We start from the raw sequence: 18,762 nt of genomic DNA on the forward strand, positions 1-18,762 counted from the left end.
ACAATAGACTATTAAATGTGGAATATCAAATGGGCCCATGATACCCCCCCCGGGTTGGACCGCCAGGGAGGGGAAACGATCAGGGCATGTGCAACCGATATAGAGCACGTGGATCCTTTAGTGCGGCCGCCAGCCACCCCCCCGTATACATATCTATAAGCAAACATTGCATAAAAAAAAGTGAATACACAATGTAGCCAGTACTATCAGCTGAGTAGAGCTCTAGGTGCCTGGGACCAGAGGATGAGACCGAGAGCATCAGGGGCAATCATATGTGGCCCTCTATCTGCACCACGAGAGATATTCATCCACAAAAATTTCTGACCAGGGGCCAAAGTGGAGGGAAATGGTGTCACCTACCAGAAGGGGAGAGAACTTCAGGGTATAACAAACAGTTTCTGAGAGTCAACAGGCACACCACCCGATGTGGGTCCTAAAGCTTCTAAAAGGGTGAACTTAAGCATAATAGAGACCACAACGGAATACCATGGACCATGGAACACCTGGAAAAAAAAAAAAAAGGATAGCAACTCGGGTGTTACCAGGTCAGATCTTTTAGAACGTCTACTCCTCAGCAGGGACATGGACCCGTGGTTGAGAAGTGCTAGATGCGCAGGTGATGTCCCATCTTTTTAATAGTTGGGTGCTCTCTTCAGGAGAAGTAACAATATGGGAAAATGTATTCCTCTGTACGATGAGCTTAACTGGAAACCCCCAATGGTAAGGAATATCATTGCTTCTCATGGCTGTGGTGAAAGTAGTTGCGGAAAAGTCTAGGCACGGTTGAATATCAACAAGTATGTCTGTATTTTCTGTCTCCCTGGCCACTCTCAAGAGATGTTCTTTCATATGAAAAAAGTGCATCCGGAGGAGTGTGTCTCTAGGTGAGGAGCCCACATAGGACTGGCAGTCTATGAACTCTATCAATAAGGAGGTCTTGCTCCTATGCCGAGGGTAAGTGCCAGGACATACGATTGGAGGTCTGCATTAGGGACTGTTTCTGGGATACCTCTGATTTTCACTTTATTTTGTCTAGAGCGATCTTACATGTCTGCCATCTTCTCACGAAGGGAGTCAAGTTCCTGTTGGAGGTATTGTGCGCCTTTGTCAGATCGTTGTGAGAGGGTACAAGCTCGCTCATATTTTGTTCCAGTTGATTAGTACTGTCTCCTATCTCTTCAATTTCTTGCTTGAGTTCTTGTATAGATGCTTTCATGACATTTCTGAGCTTTGCGTTTTGTTTAGAGATCATCAATTGCATAGTGACAACCGTTAGGGGAGAATTAGGATATAGTTGTGTTGAAGGAATTGTAGAAGGGTCCATTGTCTCAGGGGGCAGAGGAGATCCAGCTTCCAAGACCGGTAGAGCTACTGGCGAGAAAGGATTTCTCTATTCCCTGCATGTCGTCACATGTCTGAAATAATTCACGGCAGAGATAGGCTTAGTATTTTTATGTTTTTTCGGGACCATTGCGCCAACAGTAAGATGGAATCTAGATGAGATAATGTGTCACACTAGGGTGATGCAGTGGAATTCAAGTTGCCAGGGGGAGAAGAACAGTATCAGTATACAGACATGGGTGGGTAGGTAAGGCATATTTAGGGGTAAATGTATTAAGCTCCGGGTTCTTCAACACCCACAAGTTCGGCGTCTTCGGCATTTAAATTTAAAGCGGCGCTGCCTTGTAAAGGGAAGTGGCTTAGCAAAGGCATGAGGCTAATGATTAATTACTTTATTTTGCGCACATTTCCAGCTGTTCCCCTTATGTTGGGATGAGGCACTGATAGGAGAAGCACCCCAGGTCGTTGCCCTGGTGACGGCCGGGATGAAGATGAAGTGATGTTCTGGTAGCATGGTGATGGCTGGGACATAAACAGAAGGTAAACACGAGCCTCTGCGGCTTGTGACATGCAGTTCAGCTTGAAATTACAAACAAACAATCTAAACAACAAATAATATGCAATAAAACAAACTCTCATCTTTGCCAAATATTCCTGTATAAGTTTCCCTTTACAAGGCAGCGCCGCTTTAAATGTAAACACCGAAGACGCCAAACTCGCGGGTGTTGAAGAACCCGGAGCTTAATACATTTACCCCTTAGTGTCTCAGCATACTGGATACGTAATCTTGAGTGGTTCAAAGCATTGGCGGTTATCGGGGACGTTAGCCCCTCGTTTTATTTATTGTATATTTGGAAACCAGGGAAAACTTGATGTGAGTGAGTTCTCTGTACAGCGGAATTTGTAGCGCTATATAAATAGCTGATGATGATGATGATGACTTGCTCAGGGTTTGTTTGCTGGTTGCAGTTTTGAGGCTTCGCCACCGGGTGGCAGTAGCCCCATACATATAATGTTATTAGAGTGGTACTCAGCATAGATTTTACATAAGTGTGACAGTTGGTCTTTAGATAGTTGAGACAGTTGCTGCTATATGTTAGGCTTATCAAACAAACTATAAATTTCCAGAAGCTGCAATTTTTGGTACATCTTTCATTCAGTATTGTATGGTATGCTCACAATGCAATGTACTGGGATCAATAAGACTGGGACTATGCAGTAGGTGAGTTGGAGCCAGCCGGCTCTATGTTACAGTTTAGTAATTGAGAGTCTAATTCCCATTGAGGCACCAGTCTTTAATATTTCAGACGCGCTGCTGGAACTGGGCAAAGCAAAAATTCTCACTTAAAAGGGGACTGTGACCTCATAGAATTATCAATGAAACTTGATCAGCACCTCAGCCCAATAGCCATCTGATAATTCTTTGCTAAGCCATGCCCCCATCCAGATACATTTTGAGTCCAAATAATACTCACTATGAACAAAATATCCAGTGTCACTTTTTGTATGATAGTTAGCTTTATATGAAATGGTATATATTAAAGGTAGGCTGTAATGAATGACAGTGCTATGTTTTGTAGTTCTTTTAGAATAAGTTCTGTGAAATGATTACTGCGTTGTTAGGGCTACGGCTATTAGATAAGCCTTTAAAACTGGGCTAATAGAGGTCTTCACCTTTAGCAGTCGCTAAAGGTAGTTACGTAGAACTGATGATGTTCAGAGTTACACAGATGACCCCAGGACTTAAGCTCTAGGCTAGTAAAGGCTTATCAGTATAACCGTAGCGCAGAGTGGAGGAGGCCAGAATACTGAAGGCAGGTACAGGGGGCAAGCCAGAGTTCATGGGTCAGTAGCAAGCAGGAGAACTAGGAAACAGGCCAGAGGTCAGGGCAGGTTACAAGCAAAGGGAATCCAATAAACATCCAGAGGTCAGGGGCAATCTGCAAACAGCAGGTTCCAGAACAAGCCGAGGTCACAACAGGGATCTCTACAGATTGCAAGCAGTATATCCATAGGGATACAAAGCAGATCAGCAAATGTGTGAACAGAAGCAATAACCAGCAGGGAGGCTAGGCAACCATTCCCTTAAATACTAGTTTGGGCCAATCAGAAGGCACAGGGAGCTGTAATTAGCTGCATAAGGCTAATGATTAATTACTTTATTTTGCGCACATTCCCAGCTGTGGGATGAGGCGCTGATAGGAGAAGCACCCCGGGTCGCAGGGGCGAACGGAGAATTGTCGGGGGGGGGTTTCCCGCGACCCAAAAAAAAAACTACCCCCCGCGAGAGCAGCAGCTCCGTTTCTTCAGCGCTGTCCTATACAGCATCCCCGGCGCTGTCTAAGAAGCGTCCGCAGCGGTGCTGTATACACTACAGCACCGCCGCCGCTGCTGTATAGGACAGTGCAGCTATAGCGGCCACTTAGCGCAGGGGGGGGGGTTTCTGGAGACTCAGAACCCCCCCTGCGTGCGCCACTGGGTCGTTGCCCTGGTGACGGCCGGGATGAAGATGAAGTGATGTTCTGGTAGCATGGTGATGGCTGGGACATAAACAGAAGGTAAACACGAGCCTCTGCGGCTTGTGACATGCAGTTCAGCTTGAAATTACAAACAAACAATCTAAACAACAGATAATATGCAATAAAACAAACTCTCATCTTTGCCGAGTATTCCTGTATAACCTAATGCGTTATCCCACTTTCATATAGTGCTGCTTCAGAGCAAAAAAAGTATACATAGGATTTTATGAGCTTCATTGTTACAAAGCATTTAAGTCAAATCATATGTTAGAGAGTCACATTACTTTGAGATTTGGATTGCATTTTCTGTGCTAGTCTGTTATACATTGAATTGCCTGACTGCAAATGGGACTATATATGGTATAATAGAGACAGCAGCATAATTAATTTTTTGCTATTTATTTAGTTATTTATTGGGTGGTGGGTGAGGTTTGCCCCCCAACTTCAGAATAATGGTATTCAGAATACTGCTAGGAACCCCTGTTTTATATCTTATTTTGCTCTTGAATTACTCTCTTAAATCCTTTAAGAGGCTGAATATAAGCCCTGATCCCTCTGTCATTCTCCATTACCTAATGTTCCTGAAGCCTCATTGGATTTAAGTGTGTCCTCTACTATGTTTCCCAATAACTTCAGCCCGGACTGGTTCAGCGACATTTCAAATAAATTGGGGGATTCCTTTCCTTTGTGTCTACCCTCAGCTAATCTTGACAAGGCCCACCTGCACCTGTCTCCGTTGTGTTGCTGTTCCACGGGCTACACTGCTCAAGCTGCACCTGTCTCCGCTGTGTTGCTGTTCCACGGGGTTTACTGCTCAAGCTGCACCTGTCTCTGCTGTGTTGCTGTTCCACGGGTTACACTACTAAAGCTGCATCTGCCTCTGTTGTATTGCTGTTCCACGGGCTGGATCACTTCAGCTACACTTATCTTTGTTGTGCTGCTACTACATGGGCCATGCTGCTCAAGTTACATCTAACTCTATTGTGTTACCCCTCCACGGACTGCACCACTCAAGATCAGCCACTCCGCATTTGTCTCGGTGGCTCAGTGGCATTACAGGTCGTATCACCTAAGCTGCTTGTTCCTATCTCATCCTGCTGGCTGAACTGTTACTATTTCATCTATGCATATAATGGCATAACGGGGTATTCCACTCTGGCTTCATCTACTGTGATTACCTTGATGGCTGGACTGTTACTTGTACCTCCTGTATCATGCTGCCTCATTGTGGTCTTATATACCTGCTGCATTACCATTCCCACTTTGTTGCTGGACTGTTCATGCTATTGCTATATTGTATTTGCTCATACTACATTTCCGGTGGCACTGCTCACCCTGTTCCTATGTTCCTTGTGCCAATATACCAAGACTGTTCTGTGATCATCCAATCATCATTTCGCTGATTGTACTTTTATCCTGCATCTGTTGTCTATGCGCTGTCTGGGTATAGAACTGACATTACCAGTTTGCCTACCTCACACCAGTTACTATCACTCCCCTAGGACTCTGATCAACACCCTGGTAGGGACCGCTACCTGCGGGCGATCGCCGCTAAATCCAAGTCACCTTGCGGTGACCGCTGGTGAAAACCATTCACCCATTAGACACTGCGCCTTGCTAGGGGTAACATCTGTTGGGTGGATCCAAGAGTCCAGAATACCAACCGTGACACTGTTTCTCTGATGCTCTGTTGTGTCCATGAAAATTATACCAGCAAGACAAACAAAACACCTATCTACCAGAGGTTGCTACTGCCTCTGTGTGTTCTGCCAGGAAGGTGGGAAGTGAGCGCAGCTTTTGAATTTATATATGATACTGGAACCCGGACATGATTATGCTTGCCCCTTCTATTTTCCCTTCACTCCTATCTGTTATTCAGGGTTTCTAAATCCTTAAATTCATTCTGCTCCCCCTACTTTGGAAATCTTGATGTTTTTTGCCAAGTAGAAATGAGAATGGAGCCAAAATATACAGGTTTCTTCAGGGAAATATAAAGGAGGATATTTTACTAGTTTGTATCTGCGAGACCAATCCTTTGATCCAACGATCATGTATGTTAAATTGCCAGAAGGTGTCACACAAGAAGTTGATTAGATATTTGTTTAAAAGGCAAATAAATCAAATTATGTTTTTTTTCATGGTGAAAAAACAACATAGTGATTGCTGTTTTAAACTTCAGCTAATTTCTTAAACATGATGAGAAAACTCAACAAAATTCTATTTACAGCTTGACTGAGGAAACCGTTTTAAAGTAAATAGCCTACAGCCTTGAAATATTTCTTAAAGAAAACAGAGCGCTGTGCTGACCTGAGGGTGTCACTGTCCAGACCATTTTGAGTACTTGCTATTTTTTGAGAATTGCTTCTTTGATCTCTGAATAAGATGTCAGTATGGGATTCTGCAATCAAAAATATTGACGAGAACATAAAAAACTATTCCTCATTTTCAAAATGAAATCGGTAAAATTAAAGAAAATTTTGAACAAAGAAATAGATAAGTGAAATTTGAAAAACAAGCATAAGGAATATAATTTGCTAAATGTTGCACAGAAAACATAAGACCTTTACCTATGAATGCTGTGATAATTAGTATTTTTTACACAGTGCAATAAATGTTCATATAAGTAGACTGTACTAGATTATTGATTATTTGCAAATAAATTATATAATCTAAAATAACAATGGATGTAAATGTCCAGATCTGCATTAATATTTCTTTGTGTTATTTAAATTATTGGGGGTACATTTATCAAGCTGTTGGTTTGAAAAAGTGGAGATGTTTCCTATAGCACATAATAATTAGCAAGCCATTGGTTACCAAAACTGTGGTTGTAGGTAGAAACAGTTCAAATTGTTTTATTATAGTATGATACAAAAAAATGCCCTGTACATTTTTATAAAATAAATAAATATATTGCAAAGTATTTTGGTAGATTTTCACTGTTGCCCACCCATACATTTAAATAATTAAACAATTAATAAATAGCTGTCCTTCTTCCTTAACTCCCCCTCATTAAATTAAAAGCCCCCAAACCACCCTAGCATTAATTAAATAATGCCATAACACTAGAGATGTGCACCGGCGACTTTTGGTGTCCCGGTTTTGTGTTTTGGATTCGGATTTCCGCGATGTTTTGGGTTCGGATTTGTTTCGCAAAACACCTGCCGAAAGGTTTTGGTTCGGATTTAAGGTTTTAGATTCGGATTTTTTTTGAAAAAAGCATAAAAAGTTCAAAAATCAAGTTTTTGGGCTTATTTTCACTCCTACGCTATTATTAACCTCAATAACATTCAATAACAAGCATTTCCACTAATTTACCGTGTATTCTGAACACCTCACAATATAGTTATTAGTCCAAAGCGTTGCAACGAGGTATCTTTCTGGACTGCGTAGTGGAGTGGTCCCCACAATATAATAAGAAAACCATCAACTGGTCTTAATCGCACCAATAATGTACCTGGACTGCGTAGAGGAGTGGGTCACCACAATATATATAATAAGAAAACCATCAACTGGTATGAATCGCACCGAATAATGTACCTGGACTGCGTAGAGGAGTGGGTCACCACAATATAAATTAAAAACCCTGAACTTGTATGATTCGCACCAATAATGTACCTGGACTGCGTAGAGGAGTGGGTCACCACAATATATAGAATAAGAAAACCATCAACTGGTATGAATCGCACCGAATAATGTACCTGGACTGCGTAGAGGAGTGGGTCACCACAATATAAATTAAAAACCCTGAACTTGTATGATTCGCACCAATAATGTACCTGGACTGCGTAGAGGAGTGGGTCACCACAATATATATAATAAGAAAACCATCAACTGGTATGAATCGCACCGAATAATGTACCTGGACTGCGTAGAGGAGTGGGTCACCACAATATAAATTAAAAACCCTGAACTTGTATGATTCGCACCAATAAATGTATCTGGACTGCGTAGAGGAGTGGTCACCACAATATAATTAAAAAACCCTCCACGGGTCTGAATTCCCCAAAAAAATGTTCTGGACTGCGTAGTGGGGTGGCCCCGGTACACAATTTTTTACCGGGGCCACAATATTATTAAAAAACCCTACACGGGTCTGAATTCCACCCAAAAAGTTTATGGACTGCGTAGTGTAGTGTTCCCCACAATATTATTTAAAAATTTTGCAGCAACAGTCAACGTTGTTTAATATCTGATACACCTCTATCTGGACTGCATAGTGGAGTGGCCCCGGTACCCAATTTGGTACCGGGGCCACAATACCTCCTCCAACCATGGTATAGACCATTCATCATTGAGATCCCATTAAATATGTTAAAGACAGACAGGGTTGAAGTGTTATTGGTTGACTTTGTAAACCAAAAAACTGTCCCTGTTGCACATAGTCGTGCAATGAAGACTGACTTTTTCATTTAAAGGCACCATCTTTCAAGTGTAGTGTTTGTAAGTCATATTATACTTTTGGTAAAATTAGTTTAATTTGTTCCTCTTTATGGTAACTACTAATAGAATTAAAGTATTAAATAGAAGCGGCAGTTACTCTTTATGGGAATTAGTAATAGAATTAAAGTATTAAATAGAATTAAAGTATTAAATAGAGTGGTGTAGAGTGGTAGTGTGGTATAGAGTGGTCCCAACAATATAATAATAAAACCCTCAACTGGTCAGAATTCCACCAAACAAGTATCTGGACTGCGTAGTGGGGTGGCCCCGGTACCCAGTTTGATACCGGGGCCACAATAAAATAAATACAGCCTTAACTGGTCAGAATTCCACCAAACAAGTATCTGGACTGCGTAGTGGGGTGGCCCCGGTACCCAATTTGATACCGGGGCCACAATACCTCCTCCAAGTTCCAAGTGTAGTGTTTATAACATCTTAACACTACACTAATTCTAGCACGTCAAAACCTCTTGTTTTAAATAATGACAGGGCATTTAACTTTTGATTTCATTTATTGAATTTGTTTGCATTTTCTTTTACTTTTTGAACATGGCAAACGACTGTTGAATGGTCACATAATGCCCAAAAAATAGTTGCAAGATGGAATTGTCCTTGGGCCCTCCCACCCACCCTAATGTTGTTGAAATAGGACATGCACGCTTTAACAAACCAATCATTTCAGCGACAGGGCCTACCAAACAACTGTGGCTGAAATGATTGGTTTGTTTGGGCCCCCACACCAATAAAACAATTAATCTCTCCCTGTACAAACTAAACAGGCTCTACTGAGGAAAGATGTCGTCCTCATCCTCAACCTCTGATTCCTCTCCCCCTACAGTGTGTACTTCCTCCTCCTCACACATTATCAATTCGTCCCCTCTGGACTCCACAACCACAGGTCCCTCTGTACTGTCTGGAGGGCAGTGCTGCACTTCATTGAGGAATTGATTATTCATTTTTATAAACATCATTTTTTCAACGTTGTGAGGAAGCAACCTCCTTCACCGCTCACTGACCGGGTTCCCCGCTGCACTAAAAACTCTTTCTGAGTACACACTGGAGGGGGGACAACTCAGTTAAAAAATAGAGCCAGTTTGTACAGGGGCTTCCAAAGTGCCTTTTGGAGTTCTACCACGTCACTACCTCTAGTTAATTTAGATTGCAAGGCTTGTAAATATAAATACTTTGAAGATGAAAAAAGCAGGCTGCACAGACTGTGGAGCTAGAAAGTGAAATTAAATGGACCACGTTAATTTGGTGGCTATCTATGCCCCCCCCCCCCGCCCTACACTAGTTGAATATAAATAAAGCAGCCTGCATAGACTGTAGAACTAGAAATTCAAATATACAAAGAAATGGACAAAGGCAGTTTGGTATCTGTCTGCATCAGATCCCCTCTCCACTAGGAGTAAAATAGAAAACTATTCAGCCGTTATATAATCTAGAATATAAATAGAAATTGAGAAAGGAAATTTGGTATCTGTCTGCATCATAATCATCAACATCCTCCTCAGCGCCAGCTACATCAATATCCTCATCCCGGTGTACAACATGCACACCTTCATTAGCCAAATCTGTAACTGGACTGTGGGTGATCCTTCCAGCATATGCAGAGGGCGTGCTGCAAATGCTGGATGGAGTCACCTCTTCCCGTACAGTGATGGGAAGGTCAGGGTTCACAACCAACAACACCCTTGGACTCGCCTTGGGGATTTTTGATGTCATCTGTTTAGAAGGCAGAGTTCTTTGCTGTTTTGTTGTTGTTGCTGAGAGGATAACTCTCTTAAATTTTTTTAGGGGGGCGAGGAGGAGGGCTTAGATCCTTGGGTGAAGCTGGACCACTAGTCATGAACACGGGCCAGGGCCTAAGCCGTTCCTTGCCACTACGTGTCGTAAATGACATATTGCCAACTTTACGTTTCTCCTCAGATGATTTTAAGTTTCTCTTTTTGCTATTTTTTGAGAACTTGGGCTTTTTGGATTTTACATGCCCTGTACTAGGAGATTGGGCATCGGGCTTGCCAGACGACGTTGATGGCATTTCATCGTCTATGTTGTCATGACTAGTGGCAGCAATTTCAGCATTAGGAGGAAGTGGGTCTTGATCTTTCCCTACTTTATCCTCCAAATTTTGGTTTTCCATTACATGTAGCACAAGAGAGCGTACCCCTAAGCCACACACACTCGGCAAAGCCTTTAAAAATTATATGCGGCACAGGAGAGTAGCACTGGACTTATACTGCTGAATCAGTGAACTTTGTAATAGCAGTACCACTGGACTTATACACTGCTGAATCAGTGAACTTTGTAATAGCAGTACCACTGGACTTATACTGCTGAATCAGTGAACTTTGCAATAGCAGTACCACTGGACTTATACACTGCTGAATCAGTGAACTTTCTAATAGTAGTACCACTGGACTTATACTGCTGAATCATTAAACTTTGTAATAGCAGTACCACTGGACTTAGACACTGCTGAATCAGTGAACTTTGTAATAGCAGTACCACTGGACTTATAATGCTGAATCAGTGAACTTTGTAATAGCAGTACCACTGGACTTATACACTGCTGAATCAGTGAACTTTGTAATAGCAGTACCACTGGACTTATACTGCTGAATCAGTGAACTTTGTAATAGCAGTACCACTGGACTTATACTGCTGAATCAGTGAACTTTGTAATATCAGTACCACTGGACTTATATTGCTGAATCAGTGAACTTTGTAATAGCAGTACCACTGGACTTATACTGCAGATGAACAGAGCTGTGATATGGAGTAAGCAACCAAAGATGATAATGTTCTAAACCATAACCTATGGAAAATAAAGAAGGGAACCAGGTGACCCTATTGATCCTGCAGGTAAAGTAGCCATGAACACTCCCCTAGCACTGTTATCTGCTGTTAGATCTTTTAAGCCAGTTAGGACCCTGGGCAGTGATGGTCTCCCAATGGAGCTCTATGTAGCAATGTAGGATCTTATTGACCCAGTCCTGTTAGAGCTGGACTGGGCAATGGTGGTGGAGGGTAAAATGCCTCTGTTACTGATGGAGGGAATGATTACGATCCTGTATAAACGCAAATGTGATCTTAAAAATCTGCGTCCCATCTCTCCCCTGAATGTGGACTGCAAGATCCTTGCCAAGGTACTGGTCAACCGGCTAAAGGCTGTCATTGGACAGATAGTTCACCTGGATCAGATCTGTGGTATACCTGGCCATAGGTTTGCAGATAGCATTGCCCTTCTTGGGGACGTGGTCCATTACATCATAGACCTCCACATGCATGCAGTCCTGTTCAGTCTTGATCAGGAGAAGGTCTTGTTCATGTTTCTAATGACTTTATGCATAGGGGACTGCAGAGATTTGAGCTCATTTGTTTTGTTCATATGATAACCTTATGTACCTTGACATTTACAGTTCAGTGTTGGTGAACGGCTAGAAAACTGACCCCTTTTCTGTTTTTATGGGACCATACAAGGCTGCACTCTTTCTCTTGTTCATTATGTACCTCAGACAGAATCCAGAGAGCCAGAGGGATCACAGCATTGGCTACTGACCAAAAAGAGGTCAAGTGCTCGCTCTACATGGACAATGTCACCATTTACTATGCAGATCAACTGTCAGTGATAGCACTTGTCTAGACCTGTGAGAACTTTTACAGAGCTTCAGGGGCAAAGGTCAACTGCAGGAAGTAAGAGGCAATGCTCTTTGGGCAGTGCCATCTGTCATCCTCTGATGCATTCCCCTTCACAATCAAGTCAGATTTTATAAAGATCCCGAAAGTCTGGTTTGGTGGAGAAAGCACGCCCCTGAAGTGTTGGGAGGAAAGACTATTGACCGTCAGACAGAAAACTGGAATGTGAAGCCTCAGAGAACTTACCATTGAAGTAAAAGCACTGGAGCTGCACAATGAGATGCTTCCCATTCTTTAGTACATGGCCTATGCATGGCCATCTTTGCTTGCAGACTGCAAATGTGACATGCTGGGCCCGTGGTTGGGTCCCAGCGCAATTACCGGCTCCACGCAGGGCTCCCCTTCGGCACTGAGCACAGCGATTTCCTGATGGTGGCTTGCGATCTTGGATTTGGGTCTACATGCGCAGACCCAATTCCTTTTATTATCTCTCTCTCTCCCCTTGCTATTAAAGGATATTTAAAGCACCTGACTGCAGGGTCTGGTTTTTGTGTCACTCTTCTGGCTCCTACTCAGATGTGGCTCCCTGTGCTCTGTTACTCCTGCTGCAGTACCTTTTGTTTTCCCAATTTGCTGTTCAGCGGAGCCTCTCTGCAGACTATCACCTTCTGTGTTCAGCTCGCTGCTCCAGTGGTACTTTAGTTCGCTGTTCTGTGGAACCTCTCCACAGACTTTTACCTATTCTGTTATTGTCCTAACTGGCCTTGTCTAGTACTCAGAGGGCTGTGAGCTGTGACCTGCGGGGCAGAGACTGCAATCCATAAATCGTTGTGGGCATCCCCATTAAAAGCCACCTGTCTCATTAGACTCTGTGCCTTTGGGTAGAGTAGTGTCAAACTAGAGATACTCGGGGATCCTAATCTTACCCACAGTTTGTGACAGCAAAGCAATCACAAGGACAGTGTTTTACTTCATATAGGGCTCCAAAATGGACAGTGAAAAGCAGTTATGCAAAAGAAACCCCTCAAAGGCAAGAACAGCATACCTGATATCTCCATCTGTTTCGAATACTTACCTCTCCGCGTTCCCCCGCCGCTCCGTCGGACCCGGAAGCCGCACTTCCGGGTTCGGCGGTCACGTGATCGCTACCTAGGGTAAGGAATTCAAAAGTAGACACAGTATAAAAGCATAGCTCTGACACTTGGTGAGTGTCAGAGCAACTTACCAGTTCCTGGCTCCTAATTCCTGTGTCCTCCTTGTTCCTGCTTCCTGTGTGCTTGACCTCATGTGTACCAATCCAGCTTGCTGACCCTTCTGGATTCCGTTTCTCCCGTGTACCGCCCTGGCTTGCTGAACTTCCTGATTGCCTGTGCTCCTGACCCGGATTGTCTCACGCTTCTCTCGCTATACGTTTATCTGCCATTCCTGTGTACCAACCCGGCTAGCTGACCACACATCTGTTCTTGTGACCCGTGTGCCGACCCGGTTTGATTGACTCCGAGATTGCCTTCTGATTCTGTCTGCATTGCCTGCCTGTGTACCTACCCGGCCTGTCCAACTATTCTCATCTTGCTCCTATTCCGCTGTACTACATCTTGGGGAAAACCTGCGACTCCTGGCAGCAAAGCCTATCCCGCCTTGCGGCAGTTCTTGGTGAATACCAGGCAGATCGTTAGACTCCGCACCTCAGGTAAGCCAGCGCTAATCAAGATTAGTAGTGTATCCAGTAATCCGTAATACCATCATGCTGTGAACCTTCTTTGTTTGTAACTGTTTCCTCAGGACTCATGGTGAAAAGTTCAACAGCTCAATGGGCAACTTCATGTTCTGCTTTTTCCTCCTGCCTCTTTGTAGGGGGCCTAGTCTGGGAAAATTGGGACAGATCCTTTAACTGTATTGCTGGTGGTTTTGTCAATTTATATTTAATGCTTTATGTCAACATTATGAATGTCGTCAGGTTGTGAAGTCAATAGTCACAATGTTAACATTTTAACCATGTTGACCTAATGAAAATGTCGACATTCTGAATGTCAACATTTTCATTGTTTATATTTGGACTACATCCCGTACAGATATGGACGCTGTGCTTGGTGCCTCATCCATGAGGAGACATCCAAGCATCTCTTTTGGGAATGTGCTTCTGCACAGGCATTATTGGACACCCTGGAAGATAAACACAGAGATGGTATGACCTGGAACAGTGTGCCCAGTAACAGCATATTGTACAAGTCCTTACTTTATGGTCTATTAATTGACACCCACACATATGGAACAATCTAGGAGGCCTGGCACATATGAACTGTGTTCAGGATACTTTATGACTTGTCAGGAATTGCCTCATTGTGAAAAAGGAGAAGATGATAATTCAGGACTGTCGCAGGCTGGTTTACAGCCTGCTAAAATACTATTCCACCATGGAAAGTTCTGTGGAGTTAGAAGAGGACTGAATTTTTCACCTTCTTCCCCTTCTCCATATATGTGAATGTTTTTCAATAAAGACTTCCCCTCCCTTTCCCTATCCTTCCTTTCCACCACTACACTGCTTGATTTATTGAATGTCTTTCCTCTATCTATGCACCCTCCCTGTGTCTGTCTATCAATAAAGTGTCAGGCATGTGACTACGCTCCTTACCCCATTCACCTACCTCCCCCTCACATCCGTTGTTTGCTGAAAGAGTTGTCTTGTTAAAATGATGCATGAATAGTGCAGTAATTGATGTATATAATGTAGGATGGCATCTTGTGCCTTTTGTCCTGTATGTCTGATTTATGTTTCACAGTGTATAGTGCTTCAGCTTGAATGTAATGTCTTATGTCTGTTTCTTTGTATCTTTATGCAAAATTAAGTTACATGTTTCAATAAAAAAGAAGGGAATCAGAAAATAGACACTTGGAGAATGGGGAAGACAAACAAAGGGCAAAGTGATGAGAAGGGTGTAGGGGTCAAGTGGATGAAAAAAATAGATGTCTTATTCTCTTTACTGTGGAAAAATGCCAAACTTTTTTTTAAAAAATTTGCTTACTGTATCTCTATTTTAACCTAAAACAGTAGCTAAATTATTGCTTTGTGAATTGAATGGTGTAGTGAAGTAGGGTCAATGTAAGTCTGTAAAAGACATGTAACTATGCCACCTATTTTTGTTGAAATGTGAATGGATTTTAGGAATATCTTACACTTTCAGATAGCAACAAATATGGCAGGACATCTGAAATTTACCTATTTAGCAACAAATGTAATTACGTTCTTTTATGGAACAAAAAAGCACTATCCTAAAGAAGTGCTTTGAATTTGTATTATCTATTTTCATTGTCCTTTTACACAATAGTTGGAATTTAATATGAGTCAGGCATTATATAAGATTTTTTTTTTTTTTTTAACAGGCAGGCTAGGTTAGGCAAGTCTCAAGTTTTCTGTTGTCAAATGTTTTATTTTTTACTTGTATGTAAATCTAATTTGAGAGTTGGAATAAACAATAATTCCTTGTTTTGACATTTAATGGAAGCTCTATATGAAGAATTTTCAGGAATAAGGCAATTCTATTTCATGGTGTTATCTGTAATTTGAAAATGTTTTTTACTCTGTGGGACTTCAAGGACGCATATGTGGAGATGTGAATGTATTTCTTCACCACCAACAGTGCTACAGATTTCTAGCAAATAATAGTGTAACACACATTTTACCAAGCTCCAAAAACTAGTTTATTTTAAAATAAAACATTCTGTAGACTGGTAGTAGCATATATACTAATGTAGTAGAAGCAACAAATATCAATGTCTTACTTTGCAATCTATTGCACATAATGCCCTTAATTACTTTTCGTTTTCTTTTCCTTATGTCAGCATGTCAGTATGCATGTCAGTATAACATTCCTTATGTCGGTATGTCAGCTTGGAAGAGATAACCATTTCCTCTTTCTCAGTTCACCAAGTGAAATTAATTTACAGGTAATTTGTAGTCCTTTAATGCATTGTAAGTAAATTGATTTACTTTAAAATGTCGCATTTCTTCACAAATCACTTTGTAATAAAACCACTGTCCAATAATTTACCTCAAAAGTAGTGGTTACGTGTCCCAATTTTCCCAAGGCATTCCCAGTTTTTGCACGGATTCCTGTATAAAATTAACATTAAATTCTATGATTCATTAAAGCATGTAAATGCCAATATGTACCGTATTTTGTGCACAATCGCTCTGCGCATGCCCAGAAACAAACCATACACAAGAGAAAGCATTGGTGTCTATTAAAGTAATTTCATAGTTTTCAAATAAGCATTGTCTATGCGATTTGTGTGGTTCCAAAGCACAAGCAATTTATTTAGCAAAAGCAAAAGTATAATAGTTCAAATAAATAAGTACAGTAGAGCCGATACCTGATACTTACATACCTACTCTGCGCTCCAGTGGATCCAGCTACAATCCTTCAGTCTTGAAGACTGTGGTCAGAGTGACTGCTTAGCTGATTCCAGAGAGTAGTATATATACATTTAGTGATATAGTAAAGACAATACAGGTGACTTGGCAAGTTTCCATAGGTTCAGGCTCCAGGAAGGTCTAGTGTAATGCAGTCCATAGGTCAGTTCAAACAACCCCCTCCAAGGGTGGGGGTCAGCATTCCAAGTGTGGGGGTCAGCTCTCCAGATGATGAATACTAATGTTCCCGCCAAGAACTGGTCCAAACTGGTCTATTAGCATTACACAGACAATTTCATTCTAATCATTTATTCCCTATCATCGATAACTAGCGCACGCAATGTGCAATTCTTTCGGCAAATGAATCGGACAACTGCGGATAAATGAGGGATTAGAATGATACCAAACATGACATACTTCCTGTGACCTAAACTCTAAATATCACTAATATGTACATATAGCATTACAATATTTAACTATAAACTAAATAACAATTGCTCATAAACGACTGTGGAGTTGAACCATTATAAATATGAAAAATATATATATATATATATATATATATATATATATATATATATATATATATGAATGTGTAAGTGCGAGTGTATGCGTGAGTGATTTATCCTGCGATTGCGCCATAACACGTTACACATGATGTACTGATCGCAATCGCACGGTAAAACAATATTAATCAATATACTTTCTTTCATCCAATTATACGACTTTGATAGTGTCCAATTCATATTCAAGCGCAAAGGACCCATAATACAGACTATGATTTCAGGGGCAGAACGGGGAGGGGACTGGGCGTGTGCACGTAGTCAATGTATTGTAAGGGCGTGCCAATCTCTAGTGCACGGAGCAGCATCCGATTCAAGCTTTGCACATTTTAAATGCATGTGTTTTCTGTCATAACACTTGCACCAGCTACAGATCTGGGGGTAAATGTATTAATGTCCGGATTCTTCTACTCCGACGTGTTCAGCGTCTTCTGCGATTAAATTTAAAGCGGCGCTGCATTGTAAAGGGAAACTTCCCTTTACAATGCAGCGCCGCTTTAAATTTAATCGCCGAAGATGCTGAACACACCGGAGTTGAAGAATCCGGACATTAATACATTTACCCCCTGATGTAAATGCCAATTAGTAGTGATGATGGTCACGTATGCAATCAGCAGCAATTGTAAATATGCATTTTAAATACAGTAGACATTAATGTTTTTGTAATAAATGTATTTTATGAGGGAAAAATGAATTTTTTTTTATTTTTTAATGTTTTGTCATTAACGACTACATTATTAACAGGTGACATTAATTGAATCATTTTTATCTATTCGTTCTTTTGGGACTATATTCCTCAAATGTTTTGGACACAGTGTATTGTCTGTTAGCTCTAGTTACTCATCAATAGATGTATACTTACATTCACTTCTTGCTGAATACAGATGTGCGTATGCCCGATTTTTGTGGGTTTTTTTGTTTTGTTTTTAAAACAGAAAACGTTCATTGTGCGTGCCTTAATGATTTAGGCCTATGAGTGTAGTCATTTAGAGTTACTATAGTGTTGCATAATGTGTTGGCTGCTATCCATCTTTTTAGTAGAGAAGTTGGGGAGAATATAAAAAGGTTAAAAAAATAAAAAGTTAAAAAATTCCTGATGCCATAGAGTTCCTTGAAAGATAAGGCTTGCATAGCTATCTGTATGAAAACAGAAGTGGCAACGTCAAGCAGTCCACTGCTTCTTTAGTGTATTGATGGGTATGAGAATGTAACAGACCATATCTCTGTATATGTCCCCTTGGTGCAGTATTGACCCAGGTTAAAGTAGTACTGTCCCCAGAGATTTGTTGAAACATTCAATCGATTAAATTCATCTGAATGGCTGAAAGTGTTATAGCACAACGATCTGGCTTACAATGTATACTAATTCTGTAACTCCTTTTTAGCAAATGAGGTACAGAAATGGTTTTACTAAATCTAACAACTTTTCGTAAAGTTGGCTGTGTTGCTGTGTATTATGTAAATGTATAACATTCACAAACTAAAAAAATACATCAAAATCACTTATACTTTAGAATATTGTAAGAAATTCACAGTAACATACATGCAACAGACATCAGCATAAACACACAATAATAAACTATTCCATGGTTACACAAATATACTCACTACTACTGTATAGGCTCAGTTCCCCGAGAACCGAACACACCCGCATATTCGAGTACCAAGCCGAGCTGGCTCGTTACTTTCGCAAACCCTCGTGATTGAAAACAAGGCAAAAAGCCATTGTTACATCTTCTGATCTCGGATCTCGCGAGTTTTGGACTCTATTAGTACCGCCCTACACCCCGATCCAGCGCAATTTTACAGAGGGACACAGAAGGGGTAGCACAGTTCTTGGCAGTCT

Source organism: Mixophyes fleayi, chromosome 10 (assembly GCF_038048845.1).
Source record: "Mixophyes fleayi isolate aMixFle1 chromosome 10, aMixFle1.hap1, whole genome shotgun sequence".
Lineage (NCBI taxonomy): Eukaryota > Metazoa > Chordata > Amphibia > Anura > Limnodynastidae > Mixophyes > Mixophyes fleayi.